The 19,352-nt window shown below is 44.7% G+C and overlaps 1 pseudogene; it reads left to right on the top strand.

The window, feature by feature from the left end:
• Positions 1-287: 287 nt before the first annotated feature.
• Positions 288-1,586, top strand: LOC111585170 (putative nuclease HARBI1; annotated as a pseudogene).
• Positions 1,587-19,352: the final 17,766 nt, after the last annotated feature.

Consider the following 19,352-nt stretch of genomic DNA (forward strand, 5'->3'; position numbering starts at 1 on the left):
AACCCTGAAATGAGGGAAACTCAGAGTTTTCCATTTCACAAATGGAGGTAACTCAAACCAGAGAAAGAGGGGTAACTCTAGCCTTTTTCACAAAGAGAGGTAACTTAAGCTCTCGGTCAGTTACCGTAGTAACAGACTCTATGAATCTAACCTGGTCGGGACCAGGATTTTCTCAGTAAACCTCGAGTTTCTCTCTGTCTCCGCCCTCTTTCAGCCACACACACTATTTGATTTCCTCATTCATTCAGTCAGCTGGCGAGTTTTGGCGAGTTCTGTCATGTGTCAAAATGTCATGTCCTTTTATGAACGATCCAGTAGATGAAGGAGCAGGATTACTGCGCAGAGAATTAAATATTCGTGGGGAGATCGTTTTCAGATCGCGCATAGATGTTTTGGCATTTCCGGACAATTATCTTTTAGAGCGGTACCGTTTCACCTCACAGTCAATAACCTACATCCACAACCTCATCCCTCCTTACATTCGCAACATTACCAACCACAGTCGTGCTCTCACATCCCATCAGATATTGTGTGTTGCGCTGCGGTTCTTTGCAAATGGGAGTTTTTTATACAATGTCGGAGATGCAGAGCACTTCAGTAAGGCCACATGCAGAGCTGTCAGAAAAGCGTGCCTGGCCCTGAAACGACTTTTACCGATCTTTGTCTTTTTCCCTGGACACAAACCTGTCAGAGCCATCAAGGATGAGTTCCACAGGATTGCAGGTGAATAATGTAGAGATTTGTTAAATTAATTTTAAATCATATTTGGTTAATGACGTGCAAGTTCAGACTGTGATTAGTAATTTTAATTTCTTTTAGGATTTCCCAGTGTGATTGGCTGCATAGATGGCACACACATCCCCATCACAGCTCCCAAACATAATGAAGCTGATTATGTGAATAGGAGGTCCATTCACAGCATAAATGTGCAGGTAGGCTACAGGTAGATTGACTATGGTTTAAAATGTTAAAGACTGCATCATAGTTCAACCTCTGTCATTCTCTGCACTGTCGAGATCATATGTGAGCTGCATGCATCATTTCTAATGTGGAGGCCAAGTGGTCTGGATCTGTTCATGACTCGAGGATTTATCATGAGTCTAACCTGAGCAACAGACTGCAACGTGGTAAGCAGCCTAAAGATTTTTACAATATAATTGAATTGTCTCCCTCCTTAAATATACTCTAATGTATCCACTACACATTACGGGAGAGTTTGATGGCCTTCTGCTGGGTGACAGGGGTTAACATGCCAACCCAGGCTGATGACCCCATACCCTGACCCTGAACCAGGCCCCCAACTGAACTTCAACCAGGCTCACTGCAGGATGAGAGCCGGGGTGGAGATGACCATAGACCTGCTGAAAGCCTGTTTCCAGTGCCTACGTCACCTCAGGGTGACTCCTGAGAGGGCCTGTGATATTATTGTGGCATGTGTTGTTCTTCATAAAATTACAACTATTAGAGGAGAGCAACACCCTGCCGTACAATTTGAAGACTCAAATGATGACCCCATCCACCTGCCAGCTATCCAGGACGGCAGAGCAATCAGAGACACCATATGCAATAATCACTTTGGAGTTTAAGTCACCATCACCACCACAGCAGTGAAATAAACACATGACATACATTTCATTTGGTCTTCTTTATTTCCTACAAATAAAAGAGCTAGTTTAGTTAATGTTCCAGTAGTTAACATAATTCACCTGTGACCATGCACCCACCTCTAACTTGTGCTCCAGTATTTCAATTTCCAGAACTGCCTTCTTAATCTGGCGGTCCAAATACTGCATTTCTTTATCTGTTTTTTGTATTTTTCTCAGCAAGTGGATTTTGTATATTTGCTTTACTGGTAACTGGGAATACACAGAGGACATTAAATTATACAGTTGCACATGAATTCCATGGAATGAACCTCTGGTGTTTATTGAACATCCATCTCATTGTGTCAATCTGTGCAGTGGAAGTTGAGGGACCATCCTGCTGCTGTCCAGCCATGCTCTGTAAAAAAGGATGAGAATGTGCAATACTTCAGTGTAGGCTAAATGTCACACTCTATATTCCACTCGAATGTTAAGAAATGTGAATGGGAAGAGAACTACCAGTAACATACCTCTAGATGCCTTTCTGGATCCCCCTCTGTAAAGGCAGCAGACACAGTTTCATCCTCTTCATCCTAGATGAGTGATATGTTTCCGTATACTTAAACTACCGTTTGGCAAAATTTTGGGAATATGGCCTACTTACAGTTACAAGGTCTGTTGTGGCATGAAGAGGCTCCACCAGGCAGATAGCACCATCAAAATCTGTTGGGCCAAAAGAAAAAAAGACTCAAAAGAGAAGTAAATTTTTGTATGAATATGCTTAAGAAAAATTACATATACACATTTACATGGGCTCCATATATATATACACACACACACACACACACACACACACACACACACACACACACACACATATATGTATACACACACACACACACACACACACACACATATATATATATATGTATACACACACACACACACACACACAAAAACACAAACATATATGCCGGGCAGGAGTGAAGCATCGGGAGAAGAGGAGACGCTACAAGCCGTCCGTTCCATCTGTAATAATAGGAAATGTGAGGTCTCTCTCGTACAAGATGGAAGAGCTGACGGCGCTGACCAGGCTGCAGTGGGAGTATCGGGAGAGCAGCCTCATGATGTTCACGGAGTCATGGCTGAACGAACTCACTCCGGACTCACTTTTAACTGTGGATGGATTTCGTCTCGTCAGAGTGGACCGAAACACGAGGGAGAGTGGTAAGAGAAAGGGTGGGGGCCTCGTGATGTATGTGAATGAGAGATGGTGTAATGCTGGGCAAATTAGTGTTAAAGAGCAGCTCTGCACTAAGGATGTAGAATTACTGGCAGTCAATCTGTGTTCGTTCTATCTGCCCCGGGAGTATTCACATGTAATAGCCATTACTGTGTATATCCCTCCCTCGGCTGATGCGGATGCAGCCTGTGAACTCATCCACAGTGAAGTCTCCCAGCTGCAAACATCACACCCTCAGTCTCTTATCAGCATCTCAGGAGACTTTAATCATACATCACTCTCTGCCACTCTCCCCACATTCACCCAGTACGTGACCTGCCATACCAGAGACAGTAAAACCCTGGACCTGCTGTATGCAAACATCAAGGATGCATACAGCTCCTCACCCCTCCCCCTGCTGGGCCGCTCAGATCACAACCTGGTGAGACTGCAGCCCATTTACATACCTATGGTGAAGAAACACCCCTCACCATAAGGTATGTGAAGAAGTGGTCTGACGAGGCCACTGAGGCGCTGCAGGACTGCTTTGAGACCACAGACTGGGATGTGCTGTGTGGTCCACACGGGGAGGACACTGATGCACTGACAGACACTATTACGGATTACATTAACTTCTGTGCAGAGAACACCGTACTGACCAGGAAAGTACGGTGTTTCTCTAACAGCAAACCCTGGGTGTCCCCGGAACTGAAGGCCCTGCTGAAGGAGAAGAGGAGGGTTTTTGTATCTGGGGACAAAGAGGAGCTGAGGAGGGTGCAGAAGGAGATAAAGAAGAAAATCAAGGCGGACAAGGCCAGCTACAGGACCAAGATGGAATCTCACCTGCAGGACAATAACACAAGGGAGGTCTGGAGAGACCTGAGATCCATCTCTGGTTACAGCAGAGGCCATGAGAGGGCAGCTGCAGCAGGAGACCAGGAATGGGCCAATGGGCTGAATCTGTTCTTTAACAGATCTGACTCTGCTCCCACTCCTCCCCTCTCTCATCAAAGCACTGACCAGCCAGCTCCTTCTTCACACCTCAGCTCTCTACCACCACCACCAACAGCACCTCTCCTCCTCTCCCTGTCCTCCACCACTTCCGGACTCCACATACAGCCCCATCACCCCTCCTCGTCTCACCCCCCACCACCACCATCACCCCTCCTCCTGCCACCCTCCTCCACCACCCCCTGCCTCTCCATAACAGCTGATCAGGTGAGAAGTGAGCTTAAAAAGATCAAAACCAGGAAAGCTGCAGGTCCTGATGGAATCAGCTCCACACTCCTTAGAGACTGTGCAGACCAGCTCTGTCAGGTGCTGCTTCACATCTTTAACCTGAGCCTGAGTCTGGAGAGGGTTCCTCTGTTATGGAAGACTTCCTGCCTGGTTCCTGTCTCTAAGACCAGGAACCCCAGGGAGCCTAACCACTTCAGACCTGTGGCCCTCACTTCTCACCTGATGAAGACCATGGAGAGGATTGTCCTCAAGAACCTCCGTCCCCAGGTGAGCCAGTATCTGGATCCACTGCAGTTCGCCTACCAACCGAACATTGGAGTGGATGATGCAGTCGTCTACCTGCTGCACAGATCGCTGACTCACCTGGAGAAACCCGGCAGCACTGTGAGGGTCATGTTCTTTGACTTCTCCAGTGCTTTCAACACAATCCAGCCTTCTCTGCTCAGGGTGAAGCTTGAAGAAGCGGGAGTAGACTGTCACCTGGCTGCTTGGACCATCGACTACCTCACCAACAGACCACAGTATGTGAGGCTTCAGGACTGTGTGTCTGATGTGGTAGTCAGCAGCATGGGGGCCCCACAGGGGACAGTGCTCTCCCCCTTTCTCTTCACCCTGTACACGTCGGACTTCCATTATAACTCTGGGAGCTATCACCTCCAGAAGTTCTCCGATGATACAGCCATTGTCGGGTATGTATCTAAGGGGGACAAGCGGGAGTACAGGACGGTCATCTCTGACTTTGTTGACTGGTGTGAGCGAAACTATCTGCAGCTCAACGCCAATAAGACGAAGGAGATGATCATCGACTTCCGCAGAAGGAGGACACCCCAGACTGCACCGGTGAACATCCAGGGTTTGGACAATGAGATGGTGGACACATACAAATACCTGGGTGTTCACCTCAACAATAAACTGGACTGGTCACACAATATAGAGGTCCTGTATAAGAAGGGCCAAAGTCATCTCCACCTGCTGAGGAGACTGAGGTCCTTTGGAGTGTGCAGGACTCTGCTCCAGACATTTTATGACTCTGTGGTAGCGTCTGCTATTTTCTATGCAGTGGTCTGCTGGGGAGCAGGGAGCACTGAAAGGAACAGAAAGAGACTAAACAGACTGGTCAGGAGGGCCGGTTCTGTCCTGGACTGTTCCCTGGACTCCATAGAGGAGGTGGGTGAGAGGAGGATGTTGGCAAAGCTCACATCCATCATGAACAATCCCTCTCACCCACTGCATGACACTTGCCACGTTTACATGAGACCTTTAATTCCTCTTTAATTTGGAATTAGAGTTAATTTCGCTTTAAAATCTCCTTGTAAACACTTAATTCCGAATTAAAAAGTTAATTCTGAATAAACTTAATTCCGAATAAACTACCTGGTTTATTCTGATGTTAATTCTGAATAAACTAATTCCTGTGTATGTTCTATTCATGTATACAGTTAATTCCGCTTTAGTTAATTCCGATCATTCTGTGCATGCTTGGCTCCTCACGTAGCGATGACATAGCAACGTACACAGCTTGGTCTTCTGCCTCCCTTCTCCGGTATTCTATCTCTCTTCTCCTTCTCAAGTGACGAAACAGAAGTAGTACGCCATTGTCGAGTTGCTGTTTCAAAATGAAAATAAAAAGCAAAGCGAAAAGCATGCTTATTAGTTGTTCCTCCATGTTGTTGGGGAAAAGAAATGCTGCTGCAAATGGAGTTGGTTTTCTTCCAGGAAACAGGGATACGTCACGTACACTCCCTGTCCAATCAGAATCCTTTCCAATGCCCATGCGTTGAAGCGGCATTAAGGAAGGGGAATAAATGTGCGGTCCATGTAAACCTTAATTCGGAATTAATATTTACATGTAAACGCGAAGCACAAAACTTTAATGCCGAATGAGTTAATTCCGAATTAATAATTCAGAATTAAATAACTTCATGTAAACGTGGCCACTGTGGGGTCTTTAAGCAGCTCTTTCAGCAGCAGACTGAGACACCCACTCTGCAAGAAGGAGCGCTATCGCAGGTCCTACATCCCATCTGCTATAAGACTTTACAACATCAGCATCACTGGCTGATGTTAACATAAACTGACTCATATCATTATCACCCCAAACCATAAAATTTGCACAGACATTCTTGCACTGCTACATCTTTGCACTTTTTGAACTTATTTTTTCAAGCCACTTTATATTGCATTGTCTTACAGTGTGTCAGTACTGTACTACTTCATCCTCATTTCTCATCCCTGTACATATTGTAAATATTGTTACTACTATTATTATTTTATTTCTATTACTACTTCTATTGCTACGTAAGCTGCTTTAACAACCACATACACTATATTGCCAAAAGTATTCACTCACCCATCCAAATAATCAGAATCAGGTGTTCCAATCACTTCCATGGCCACAGGTGTATAAAATCAAGCACCTAGGCATGCAGACTGTTTTTACAAACATTTGTGAAAGAATGGGTCGCTCTCAGGAGCTCAGTGAATTCCAGCGTGGAACTGTGATAGGATGCCACCTGTGCAACAAATCCAGTCGTGACATTTCCTCGCTCCTACATATTCCACAGTCAACTGTCATCTGTATTATAAGAAAGTGGAAGTGTGTGGGAAAGACAGCAACTCAGTAGGTAGGCCACGTAAACTGACGGAGTGGGGTCAGCGGATGCTGAGGCGCATGGTGCTACAGACCTTCAAACTTCACATGGCCTTCAGATTACCTCAAGAACAGTGCTTCAGCAGAGAGCTTCATGGAATGGGTTTCCATGGCCAAGCAGCTGCATCCAAGCCATTACATCACCACATGCAATGCAAAGCGTCGGATGCAGTGGTGTAAAGCACGTCGCCACTGGACTCTAGAGCAGTGGAGACGCGTTCTTTGGAGTGACGACTCGTGCTTCTCCATCTGGCAATCTGATGGACGAGTCTGGGTTTGGCAGTTGCCAGGAAAACCATACTTGTCAGACTGCATTGTGCCAAGTGTAAAGTTTGGTGGAGGGGGGATTATGGTGTGGGGTTGTTTTTCAGGAGCTGGGCTTGGCCCCTTAGTTCCAGTGGAAGGAACTCTGAATGCTTCAGCATACCAAGACATTTTGGACAATTCCATGCTCCCAACTTTGTGGGAACAGTTTGGAGCTGGCCCCTTCCTCTTCCAACATGACTGTGCACCAGTGCACAAAGCAAGGTCCATAAAGACATGGATGACAGAGTCTGGTGTGGATAAACTTGACTGGCCTGCACAGAGTCCTGACCTCAACCCGACAGAACACCTTTGGGATGAATTAGAACGGAGACTGAGAGCCAGGCCTTCTGGTCCAACATCAATGTGTGACCTCACAAATGCGCTTCTGGAAGAATGGTCAAAAATTCCCATAAACACACTCCTAAACCTTGTGAACAGCTTTCCCAGAAGAGTTGAAGCTGTTATAGCTGCAAAGGGTGGACCAACGTCATACTGAACCCTATGGATTAGGAATGGGATGCCACTTACATTCATATGCGAGTCAAGGCAGGTGAGCGAATACTTTTGGCAATATAGTGTATATATTTATGTATATATATATATATATATATATATATATATATATATATATATATATATATATATATATATATATATATATATATATATATATATATATATTATATTTTTTAAAAGCACTTGTGTCTTGGGGGGTGGTCTCAGAGGATGAGCTCCCTCCAGGGATTCCCTCAGCCACTGGCCTTCCCAAATTCTGGCCAAAAATCTGGGCCAGCTCGCCGTTAGAGGTGGCAATGCTGGGCTACCACCCATTTTACGGGCATCTGCTTTCTTTCTGTTGGCTGAGTAGAAGTCTGTGTTCTTTTAAATGGCCTTAATTTTTTAACAGAACATGATATGGATGCAGACATTTAGGCTATGTGTGGGATAAAACAACTGCACAGTCAAACAACCACTTAATATTTAAGCTACTTTACAATGTAAAACATGATCAAAATGAGGTGCCTCCATGAGATTATGCCAACGTCTTACCTGTTTGAACAATGTTTTTATATTTCATCTTCAGCTGCTGCCACATGTGCTTCTCCTCCACGGGATTGCACCTAAATGAAATGACTTAATACGCTACTATTCAAACGGTTTTCAACTGTAATATTATTGTGATTTAAACTTACGCATTGTTCTCCAACGCCATCTCTCTCTCTTTTGCAGCTGCAGCGGTGTTGCACTTCTTTCCAAAAACGAGTTCTAAGTCTCCATATGAGCACATTAAGATGTCCAATGTCCAACACCAAGTGGTGTAAAAAACGTAGCTCTCTGCTTCCCTGTTGCCATGGTGACTCGTCGAATCGGGGTTCCATTGATGCTGTCTTTTTATAGTTGTGGTGCACGCACTTAACTCCGGGTGAAACTACTCCGAGTTGATTGAATCAACTCAAATAAGCCGTTGTGAAACCGAAAACTCAGAGTTTTCTATGTCAGAGTAGATCAACTCAGAGTTCAGCGTTACACTCAGAGTTTGTTGAACCTGCTTCGTGAAACGGACCCCTGGAGTCCTTTTTCTGTTCTTCCCGCCAAATACAACTTGTACTTGTACTTACTTGACTGTAAACAGGCCCCGGTGTGACTCCACCTGAACCCTCCTAGGGTCTTTTTTCGGTTCTTCTTCTTCTTCTTGGTCCAAATTGCTCTCGTCTCTGCTCTCCTCGTCGCTGTCAGATGGGTCAAATCTCCTGTCAGTCATCGTCGTGAGCATATACCATATGTGATTTTGCATAGCTTTGCCTATGTTGCTCATGCCCACGACATCCTGATCCAGAGCGTGCCTGGTTCCCTTCGGGCAGCACTCCTGGGCTTTGACCTTAACTTTGAGCTCGAGGTCGCCTGTGATCTCCCCCAAGAAGCACAGGTCCAGCTGCTCTTCGGCCAGGTCCATGAGCAGTGACTGGTCAAAAGGCTCTGGACGGGGTTCCCCCGCGGCCGTGCGTAGAATGCTCCTGGCTTGGGCCCACAGGTAGTTCAGCTTCACCAAATTTTTGTAATACTGTGGGTGCAGCGAGGGAACCGCGAGGATCTCACACGCGGCGGCCTTAGGCCAAAAGTTGTCTCCTTCCACCGTGATCGAAGCCATTAGCTTGTCCCAGCTCGACACCATTACCTTGTAGACAATCGAGAACTGAGCCCCCCAGTCGCATGGCCAGGCCACTTTGTGAAACATCGGCAGCTCCACAGCAGCATCGGGGATCGGTATCTGTTCCTTTTGTTGCTGTTGCTCTTGTCGCTGTTGCTGTTCCTCCTTATTGTTGTTGGTATTGCTGTCATTGTAGCAGCTTTCGTAGCTATCATTGTCGTCACTATCATCATCGTCGTCGCTGTCGTTGTCGTCGTCATCGCTATCTGGTCGCGCTGGCTCGCCCATGACCGTGTCATGTTGCATCTCCGAAGCCTGACTATCTGCGCTCTCGCCGCTCCTAGAAGGCGTCTTTTGTTGTTTGTGTTTTTCCCCTTGGATTACTGGCAGACTCTCTGGCTGCTTTGAGGCTGACTAAATTCCCTCCCTGCCCCCCCCCCCCCACCTTCTCTCTTGTATGTGTACGCGAGTCATAAATAATAATAAAACAAAAAATGTTTTGAAGGAGTGGATGTCTGGTACCCTAGAAACCTGGGGTCAATTACGCCCCCACCAAGGCGGTGAGCGCGCACAAGTGTTAACTAGTTTGTGACACTGACTAATCTGATTTAGCATCAGTATTAACACTAAATCAGGAAACATAACCTCAGATTTACAGAACAATTTTAAAACATGATGTTAGAACATGTTTATATCAGAGGTTACAGTCTGATGTTAACTTACAGTAACTTCACTGCTTTATATGTGATATTGTCCAAATGCAGAGAAGAGTACAACTAGAGTTTAGCTCCACTTTTGGAGGCTAACGTAGTTGGCAGCAGCTTCGGTAAACAGCAGAAGCCGGTAAATGAGGGCAGGACAGAGAGTCCTCGGCTCTCAGTCAGTCTGACCAATCACTGCTCTCTGGCTCTGCCCTCTGAGAATCTTGTTGTCGTCACTTGCTCCAAAAATCCAAGATCTCAACCAGGAAGTGGGCTTCATTTTCTCAGTGCAGAAACCAACAGGTGACACCACGGATGCTACGTCCATCTGTATATACAGTCTATGGTCAGACCCCACTCTTACCTTTTGTTGTTGCACCTTTGCTATTTGCATCTGTTTGCCAGACGCCTCCCCTTTTATGTTTTGCTGCCTAGCCAGACCTCTTGATTCAGTTATCTTTTGTTCTTTGTTGTATTACTGCCTGTCACTGATTATCAACCATACACAAATCAACCACTATTCTCCCTGGTATTTTCATACGACCCCCTCCCTACCTTCTGACCCACTCTCTGACATCCCTATGAAATGTGAACACAGCAAATGCTCTAGGTCAGCTTACCTTCACAAACTCATGCTCTGTGTTGGTAAGGCCACCGTATGCCGGAATACCAATAAACGACCCACTACTGCAAACTTCGAAGGACTAAGCGTGAAATTTCAGTCAGAATCTGTGTTTTTGAGACTGTCACTGGTTCACAGCATTTTCAAAGCATAGCAGTCAGCCATGGTGTTGCCTGCTTATTTCACTCATGATGTATCTCCCATTGTGTGACAAACACCATATGGACATGTCAGCAAGGTAAGAACTTGATTTTCACTAAAGGAATCTCTAAGAGGAAGGGAATGAAACTAAATTCAGTTGTTAATGTTAGAAAATACTGCAAAATGTTGAGTTTGTCTGGATTTTTTTAGTAGGTGAGTTAAAGTTTAACTTGTAGTTAAATTATGTAGTTTTCTTATTAGGCGTTCATAGTTTACAGACAGCAATTAAATTACCAGCAGAGAATACAGCAAAGAATGCGTCAGTAACATAAAAAGAATCAGAAAACCAAACAAGAGGATAGCTTTGTCACCTTCACAACAGGACACAGGCCCTATTATACTTTGTTAGAAAGCATGTAGTTTATCTCTCTGGCTCCTTTATCTGGACAGGTAGGATATGCAGAGTCCATGGGCTAAATGGGATTGGAGCTCACAGTAATTTCTTCACATAAACTGATTCAGCATATCCATTGCTCTCCTTTATACTCAGTTTCTCCACTGAAAAATAGCTGTGTGACATTGTGTTGGGATTTGCAAACAGCTCTTATTCAACACCAGACTTCATGCTGATAACACAAAAATAATTTCCTGAAGAATAATCCAGACAAAAAAGCAGACTTAAGTGTACTTTGGGAATAAATGAACATGTTATTTTCCAAATCTGCCTGAGCTACCCTACAATCACACCGCTTGGCTCAGTGGAGACTGTATTCTAGCTTTTATTGCAGCAACTGTGAAAAATGATATTTTAACTCTTCACTGCAGCAGTAATCTGGCCCTGTGCTGGGCCAGATGACGTACAGCATGGCAGCAATGAGATTGCTTGGCTTTAATGAGATTCTGAAGTAATATTATACGGCCGTCGGCCAAATGATTCCAACAGCATGTGCATGTGTGAGTGTAAATGTCTACGGGCATGAATTATAATTGTGTTGTGTGTGTGTGTGAGTGCATTCTTGCACTGCACTTTATGTAATCACTGTGATGCTTTAAAATAGCTCGCATTAACTACAAGAGGGCTTGTGTGACCTTTAAACAGTAGATGCAGAGAGAGAGGCCATCATGCATTTCAAGCAGATTGCTCAAGACGTAATTGTCTGTGCTGGGCAACTCATTAGCCCATTTGTGCCTCAAACATAATTGCTGGTTTTGTATAAGAGCATTGTTGATCACTGAATTAAGCCATGCCTTCTGACAAAATTAAATTGAGATAAAACTTGGCATAGCCAGTTGGTATAGACTCATTTTGACTCTCTTTATGAGTACAAAACTGTAACTCCCAAATTCAAACTATGATGGTACGAGCAAACCTGTTATCATACATTACCTAATACTTAGAATTTATTTATTTAGAAGAAGAAGAAGCTTTATTGTCATTGCAAGGATACAATGAAATTTCGTTCGGCAACATCTCTTGTCGCAGCTAGGTGGATGTGTGTGTGCTTCTGGGAGGGAGGGGGGGATCATGGTTCTTGCAGACATTTGGAAGAAGCTGTGTCTCAGTCTGTTAGTGTGGGCTCTCATGACTCTGAGCCTGCCAGAGGGAAGGCTGGTGAATAGAGTGTCCTGGGTGGGCGGGGTCATTCCAGATCTTTGTGGCCCATCGGAGGAGACGGCTAGAATAGATCTCCTCTAGGCAGGGAAGTGGGGAGCCAATGATCTACTGAGCTGTCTTGATGACCCGCTGCAGTTGTTTCTTTGCAGATGCAGTGCAGCTGGTGTACCACACCATACAGCCATAGGTGGGGACACTCTCTATTGTGCAGTGGTAGAGGTTTTTCTGCAGAGGTGGAGGGAGATTGTTCCTCTGTCAGCACGTTTGTTTACTTGCTATAATGAGGAATCCTGAGTCCCAGTTATCCTTTAAGAATATTTAATATGCATTGGAGAATTTTAAGCATGTACATGGACCTTCTTGGCTTGGAAAACCACAGTTCTCTGTGACTAATACACAAGAGAGTTGCTGTGGCCAACTTCCCCAAAAAGGATGCCTAACAGAGTTTTGTATGAGAATGTGCTTCTATCTGATCGGTCTATAGTTGGGGGAATCCGTGGTTTAACCCTTTAAGCACCTAAGTCGCAATATTGCAACAAGCAACATTGCTGAACATAACAAGCCATAGCTGCAAATATGGTGCCTCATGTAGTTACTACTTTACACCAGGAGATGGTGGACATCTAGAACTTCAATCTGAGCATCATTTGTGGGCGTGTTTTCATTCAAAGTTTTGGAGTTTATAGAGTTTGAAAACCGCGTCCCGGTCAAGGAGATGAGGGTCACAGTCGGCATGTAACAGAGCGCAAGACAGCGAGAGAAAACTCACCATGCCGAGAGGTCTGTTCATCGTTGACAAAGTACTTCGTCAAGTAATGGCTGACTCAGATTCTGAAGAGGGATATTCACCCTCTGATGAAAATGTTCAGTCGTCCAGTAAGACAGAAAGTGACGCTGCGTCTGTGCGTAACGGCAGCAAATCCGTGCGCCATGACAGTCCACAAGCAGCACATACTGGAGCCGATGCTTTGCTTCACCGTGTCCAAGGTGGCAAGAGGGGACGGGGTGGGTGTAGCAGGGGTGGTCAAAACCCCGCTAATGGTTTAGGTGGGTAGCGGGGATGCAAAAAAGCGGAGGTAGCGGCAGACGCGGAAGAAAATGCACCGCTAAAAGTGGCGGAGGCTGCAGTGGCGTTCACGGCCCCATCGTAAATGACGATCATGATGGCTGGGTTTGCTTGAGAGATTAGGAACAGTATCAAAAGTGGATCAGACATTTTGATGAGCCTGTTGGGTATCGTGGAGAACGGAATCTGACAAATTCTGAGCCAAGCAATGCCCTCTTGATCGATAAACATCTGTAAAAGTTATGTAATCCATATGTCCGCTGCCTGGTGACGTCATAATATGCAAATTAGATGAGTGAATTTACTCCCATCACAAACTTTGGATCATACTGATGATTTTACTCTTTTACAGTATGCCTTTATCTCTAATCATTTTCAAGTTACAACCCTACAAAAACTGTGGCGCCTGAAGGGTTAAGCTTGAACTCCCCTAAACATCTTCTATCTTCTAACAGTCAATCCGGACCATCTTTGCCCTGAAGGACAATGTGTGAATGTAGAAGTGTTTCTACTGTGTTGTGAGGACTGAATGTAGTGTGTATGTGAGTTCCTGATAATGCAGAATTGATGTGAATGTGGTGTCTTGAATGAGGGGGATGTGGTATCTTGTTCATGTGCAGAGTGTTCTCTGTTTTCCTTTCAAAGTTGTTATGGAGTATCGCAGGAAAGCAGAATGCAGAAGTTTTAGCCTTTATAATATTTTGTATGTTAGTTTGCAGCTGTTATGCATTAGTAGCGGTTAAATACTCAATTATTCAGCTTCGGTTATGCAATCAATTATATTCATTCATCACATAGTTAGTTTCACATGCAACACCCAATATTTATAGCATTAAAACTATTATTAAAATATTATTTCCAACACCTCAGTGTTCTCAGAAAGAAGAGACATTGTTGGGCCTTTTTGATGATGTGGGTGGTGTTGACAGTCCAGGCCAGGTCCTCCTAGATGTGCAGGCCAAAAAACTTAAAGTTGGTGACCCGTTCCCCTTCCTCCCCATTGATGTTCAGGCCTGAGTACGGTGTAGTCCTCGATTTCCAGCAGTCAATAATGGCTTCTTTTCTCTTCTTGGTGTTGAGGTTGAGATGGTTGTCACTGCACCAGGCCACCAGTGCTTGGACCTCCTCCTTGTATGGTGTCTCATAACCATTGTTGATGAGGGCCACAACAGTTGCATCATCCTCAAATTTGATGAGGATGTTGGAGCCATGAGTAGCAACACAGTCATAAGTGTATAGTGTGTACAAAACTGGACTCACCACACAGACCTGAGGAAGACCAGTATTGAGGACAATGGTGGAGGATGTGGAGGTGCCCATTCTGACATGCTGGGGTCTGTTAGTCAGGAAGTCCTTGATCCACAGATAGAGGGAGGTTCCAAGTTGTAGTGCCTGCAGTTTGTTGATGAGTCTACTGGGGCTGATGGAGGTAAATGTCGAGCTAAAGTCATCAAACAGCATCCTAATATATGTGTTGGGGTTTTCAATGTGGCTGAGAGCAGTGTGGAGGGTGATGGAGATGGCATTGTCTGTGGATCTGTTGGACCTGTAGGCGAACTGTTGTTGATCAAAGCCAGTTGGGATGTGGGCCTTGACATGCTGTAACACCAGTCTCTCCATACATTTCATGATCACCGGTGTCAGGGTCACCGGCCGGTAATCATTCAACCCTGTGATAGCAGAGGATTTGGGCACAGGGATTATGGTGGCAGTTTTCAGGCAGGTGGGGCCTGTGGTTTGCTGCAGTGAACGCTTAAAGATGTTAATGAATACTGCAGCAAGCTGATGAGCACATGATTTCAGCACCCCCCCGGTACTCCATCCTGTCGTGGTGCTTTCCTGGTGTCGATGCCATGCAGGACTCACAGTACCTGATGTTGTTGGATGGTGGGAGGCTGGTCATGCTCTGATGAAGTCAGCTGTGTGTCGTCTGCCTGTCTGTTGTCCTCTTCAAAGTGGGAGAAAAGGTGTTAAGCTGGTCTGGGAGAGAAGTGTCAGTAGTAAGGGGGGTGTTGTGGCATTGTTTGTAGAATCAGTAATATTCTGTATGCCTTTCCACGTGGAGCGAGGGTTGTTCTCCCTGAAGTTGGTCTCTATCTGTTCTCTGGTACTTTGTTTTAGCAGCCTTGATGCCTCTGTTTAGGTCCGCTCAAAACAGTCCTGCAAGGATAGTGTGGACACCTCTGTCCAGCACTGCACTGACTTGTACTATGGCTTAGACCTGCAGATGAGGGGCTTGTAAGCTGGTGTCAGGAACAGGGAAAGATGGTCTGAGTGTCCGAGGTGGGGGGAGTGGCGGGCTCTGTAGGCTCCAGAGATGTGGGTGTACACCTAGTCTAGTGTTCTGCCCTTCCTTGTTAGAATGTCAACATTCTTGTAGAATCTGGGGAGAACAGTCTTTAAGTTGGTGTGATTAAAGTCTCCAGCCACGATGAAGAAGCCCTCTGGGTGTTTATTCTGTTGCCTGTATGCTGTCATGCAGCCTGCTCATAGCTACGTTAGCATTAGCTCGTTGGTGAATATACACAGCAATTACAAACACGTGGGTTATTTCCCTGGGCAAATAAAAAGGTCTGCACTTCAACATTAGAAACTTCAGGTCTGGACAGCAGTGTTTCTCAATAACGGCAGACTCTGTGCACCAACTGTTGTTGACATAGACGCACACACCTCCTCCTCTTCTCTTACCGGAATCCGATGTGCGGTCTGCCCTGAAGACTGTGCGTCCTGCTAGTTCCATGGCTAGGTCCTGGATGTTTTCGTGCAGCCTGGAGTTTCACCTCGTCCATTTTGTTAATCAGGGAGTGGACGTTGGCAAGAAAGACGCTTCGAACCACCGGTTTATGTGGAGTTGCAGATTGTCTAGCTCTGATTCCAGCTCATTTGCCTCGTTTCTGGCATCTTTCGCAGCGCCACCGTCGCCTCATTGCTGTCCGTTCTTGCCAGTGTATCCTCTCTGGGAACAAGTTAAACCCTTCTGGGGGGTCCAGCCGGTCTAGTGTTGTCTTAGGCTTAAAAGTTCAATTCGGGTGTAAGTCCTTCTCAATGTGGCTACTACCTGAAGAGGAGCACTTGGCCACTGCATGTACATGCACCGCCGCATGGTAACCAAAAAAACCCCCAAAAACCTTTAAGGCTTTGCCAACCAATAATTTCTTATCAACAATGTATTAAATGATCACATATAATGTTAAAGATGTCACTTGTTATGAATTACCTCTACTGAGCCTTTAGCTTCTTTTAGCACATTGTTGTCGCTCCAAGCTGCAGCAGGCAGCATCTTCCACTCAAAATGATCAGATAAACTTTATATTAGCAGCACAAAATAACCGATGGGGAAAGAAACAGATGATTTCCACTAGATTTGTTAAACTTCAAATCACAGTTGAAAGTAAACTGAATGTTGGGCTTAAATTGGTCTACAACCCCAACTAAATACTACGTTGATTTGTGTTGGCAGGATGCTTAAGTAATTGTTAATAGGGATGTCACTAGAACCAATACTTCAGTACAAAGTCAATGTCAAAATTTTGAAAACATAAACATACCTATTTTCTTCTGTAACAAAGGTAATGAAAGTACTGTAGTTGTCTTAGGGAGCCAATTGGAGACCGGGATTTCTCCAGAATGGTATCAGCATGCAGTGATGGAGCAACAGGCTGAGACTTGTGGGGGAAAAAAGCACCTCAGAGGTCATATTTTAGGATATTAGGGTTTGAGATGACAGTCAGAGACAGTTTATAGACAACCAAAAGTCAGAATGCAAATGATGGAAGAAAAAAAATTACAAAAAGGAAACCTCAAAGTGATCTAAACCAGTGTTTTTCAACTTTTTTTGAGCCACGGCACGTTTTTTACATTGGAAAAATCTTACGGCACACCACCGACCAAAAGTGTTACAAAATGACACTCTGTACAGTATATATAATTACAATAAAATTTCTCAATTTATTTATACTCACTCAGTGTGAAACCTGGGCCTGTTTAGATGAACACAAAGCCGATATCCTGGCAGGAATTGAAGAAACACACACACAAAGGTCTTCTTCAACAGCTCTCAGTCTCTCGCTGTTTTTAGTTTTTATAGCAGTCAAGCTTGAAAAGCTCAGCTCACACAGATATGTTGTGGAAAATGGGAGCAATATCAGAACAGCTTTGTTGGCCAGAATGGGGAACTCCGTGGCAGCAGTCAACCAAAAACTGTCCAAAGGAAGATCAGCAAATCTTTGTTTTAAACCACGATCCTGTTTCAGTTCAATTAGTTCCTCCTGCTCTTGTAAAGTCATGTCCTTTCCAACAACTGATGCTGAGCTGTAGGGGTCCCTAACCCAGTCAAAGCATTCAGTGGAGGCTGAAGAGAAATAAAATGACATCTTATTCTCAAGAGTTTTCAAATGTGTACCTATTATCTCGCACAGTGCAGCAGTGTGACTTTGCTGTTTCTCTGTGAGTGGGAACATCTCCAGGTTGGAACTTTGCACAAATTGTTGCCAGAGGTGCACCTTTAAATGAAATCCATTTGCTTTATCTGTGCTTGTAAGCAGATTTTCATTTTGGCCTTGCATCCGTGATTTCAGTTCATTCAGGTGTCAAAATATATCCGCCAGGTATGCCAGCTTTGCACACCACTCATCATTTGCAACCAGATTTGAGTAATCAGACCTCTCATTTGTCAGAAACATTTTAAGTTACTCCCACAGCTCATACACACGGGTCAGCACCTTGCCGCGTGACAACCATCGGACCTCCGTATGGAGCAATAAGGCTTTATGCTCCGCTCCCATTTCCTCACACAAAGATGCAAATATACGATTTTTCAGAGGTTGTGTCTTTACAAAGTTCACTATGCGCACCACATCGTCCAACACAGGAATCAGTTCTGCTGGTAAAGTCTTAGCAACGAGGGCCTCATGGTGCAAAAAACAGTGCATAACAATAAGATCTGGGTTTCTTTCCTTCACTTTGCTAACAAAGCCTTTGGTGCGCCCGACCATGGTGCAGCTCCATCAATGCAAACGCTTGTGCAATTTTCCCACGTAAGTCCTCCCTGGTCAAGTTATTCTGATGTGACCCGAAAAATTTCCTCTCCTGTTTTTTTTTCTGGCAGTGCCTTGCAAAATAGGAAGTTTTCTCTAATGGCATCTCCATCCACAAAACGCACATTGGCCAGAAGCTGAGAATGTCCACTAATATCCTTAGACTCATCAAGAGGATCAGGTCAAGTGTGTTGACTCATTAATTTCCTACTGATACGTATCTTTTCCAAAACATGGCTTTCAACGTCTGCAGACATGTCATCAATACGCCTGGCAATTGTTTTATCGGAGAGTGTGACTTTAGCTACGTCTTTAACCGCGTCAGGGCCGAGCATCTCGTTGACAATGGCTTTGCAGGCAGGTAGTATTAATGTCTCTACCACAGCGTGGGACTTTTTTTGATTTAGCAATGAGTTCAGCAACTAGGTAGCTAGCTTTGAGGGCTTTCTCATTTACCTTTGTGGTTTTTTGCATAAAAGTTGCCTGTTTCTCTGTGTTTTCACGCCGGCAAACAAAATAGTCTATCAGCTTGTTTTGAAGCAACGGGTGTTTTGTTTGGAGATGCCGTTTATGCTTGCTTGGCACCATGGTGCTGTTGGATAGCTTCACGCCAGACACCAGGCATAATGGAGTAAGTGTTGTCTCATCCCAGAGAAAGTAAATCCGAACTAAAGATAGCTTTCACTGTATTGCCTTGAGCTCACCGTCTTTGCTTTCTTTTTACCACCACTCATACTAGGGCCTTCATCTGGGTCAGAATCTTGTCCAGGGCCCAGTTCGGAATTAGCATTTGTCCTTTTTAAAAATTTCTCCATGACTGTCACCACGACCTCTCACATGCATCAGTAATTCTCTTGAAGGAACGAGGGAATTAGCTATCTGTTGCCACCCGGATGAATATTACATTACTCTGCCAGTCATTATATATTACAGCAAGGACACTTGACAATGACATAATATTTGCAGATAATAATTAATAAATGTTAATTTTAAAAAAGTGATATTGGATAATTTTTCACGGC

Source organism: Amphiprion ocellaris, chromosome 21 (assembly GCF_022539595.1).
Source record: "Amphiprion ocellaris isolate individual 3 ecotype Okinawa chromosome 21, ASM2253959v1, whole genome shotgun sequence".
Lineage (NCBI taxonomy): Eukaryota > Metazoa > Chordata > Actinopteri > Pomacentridae > Amphiprion > Amphiprion ocellaris.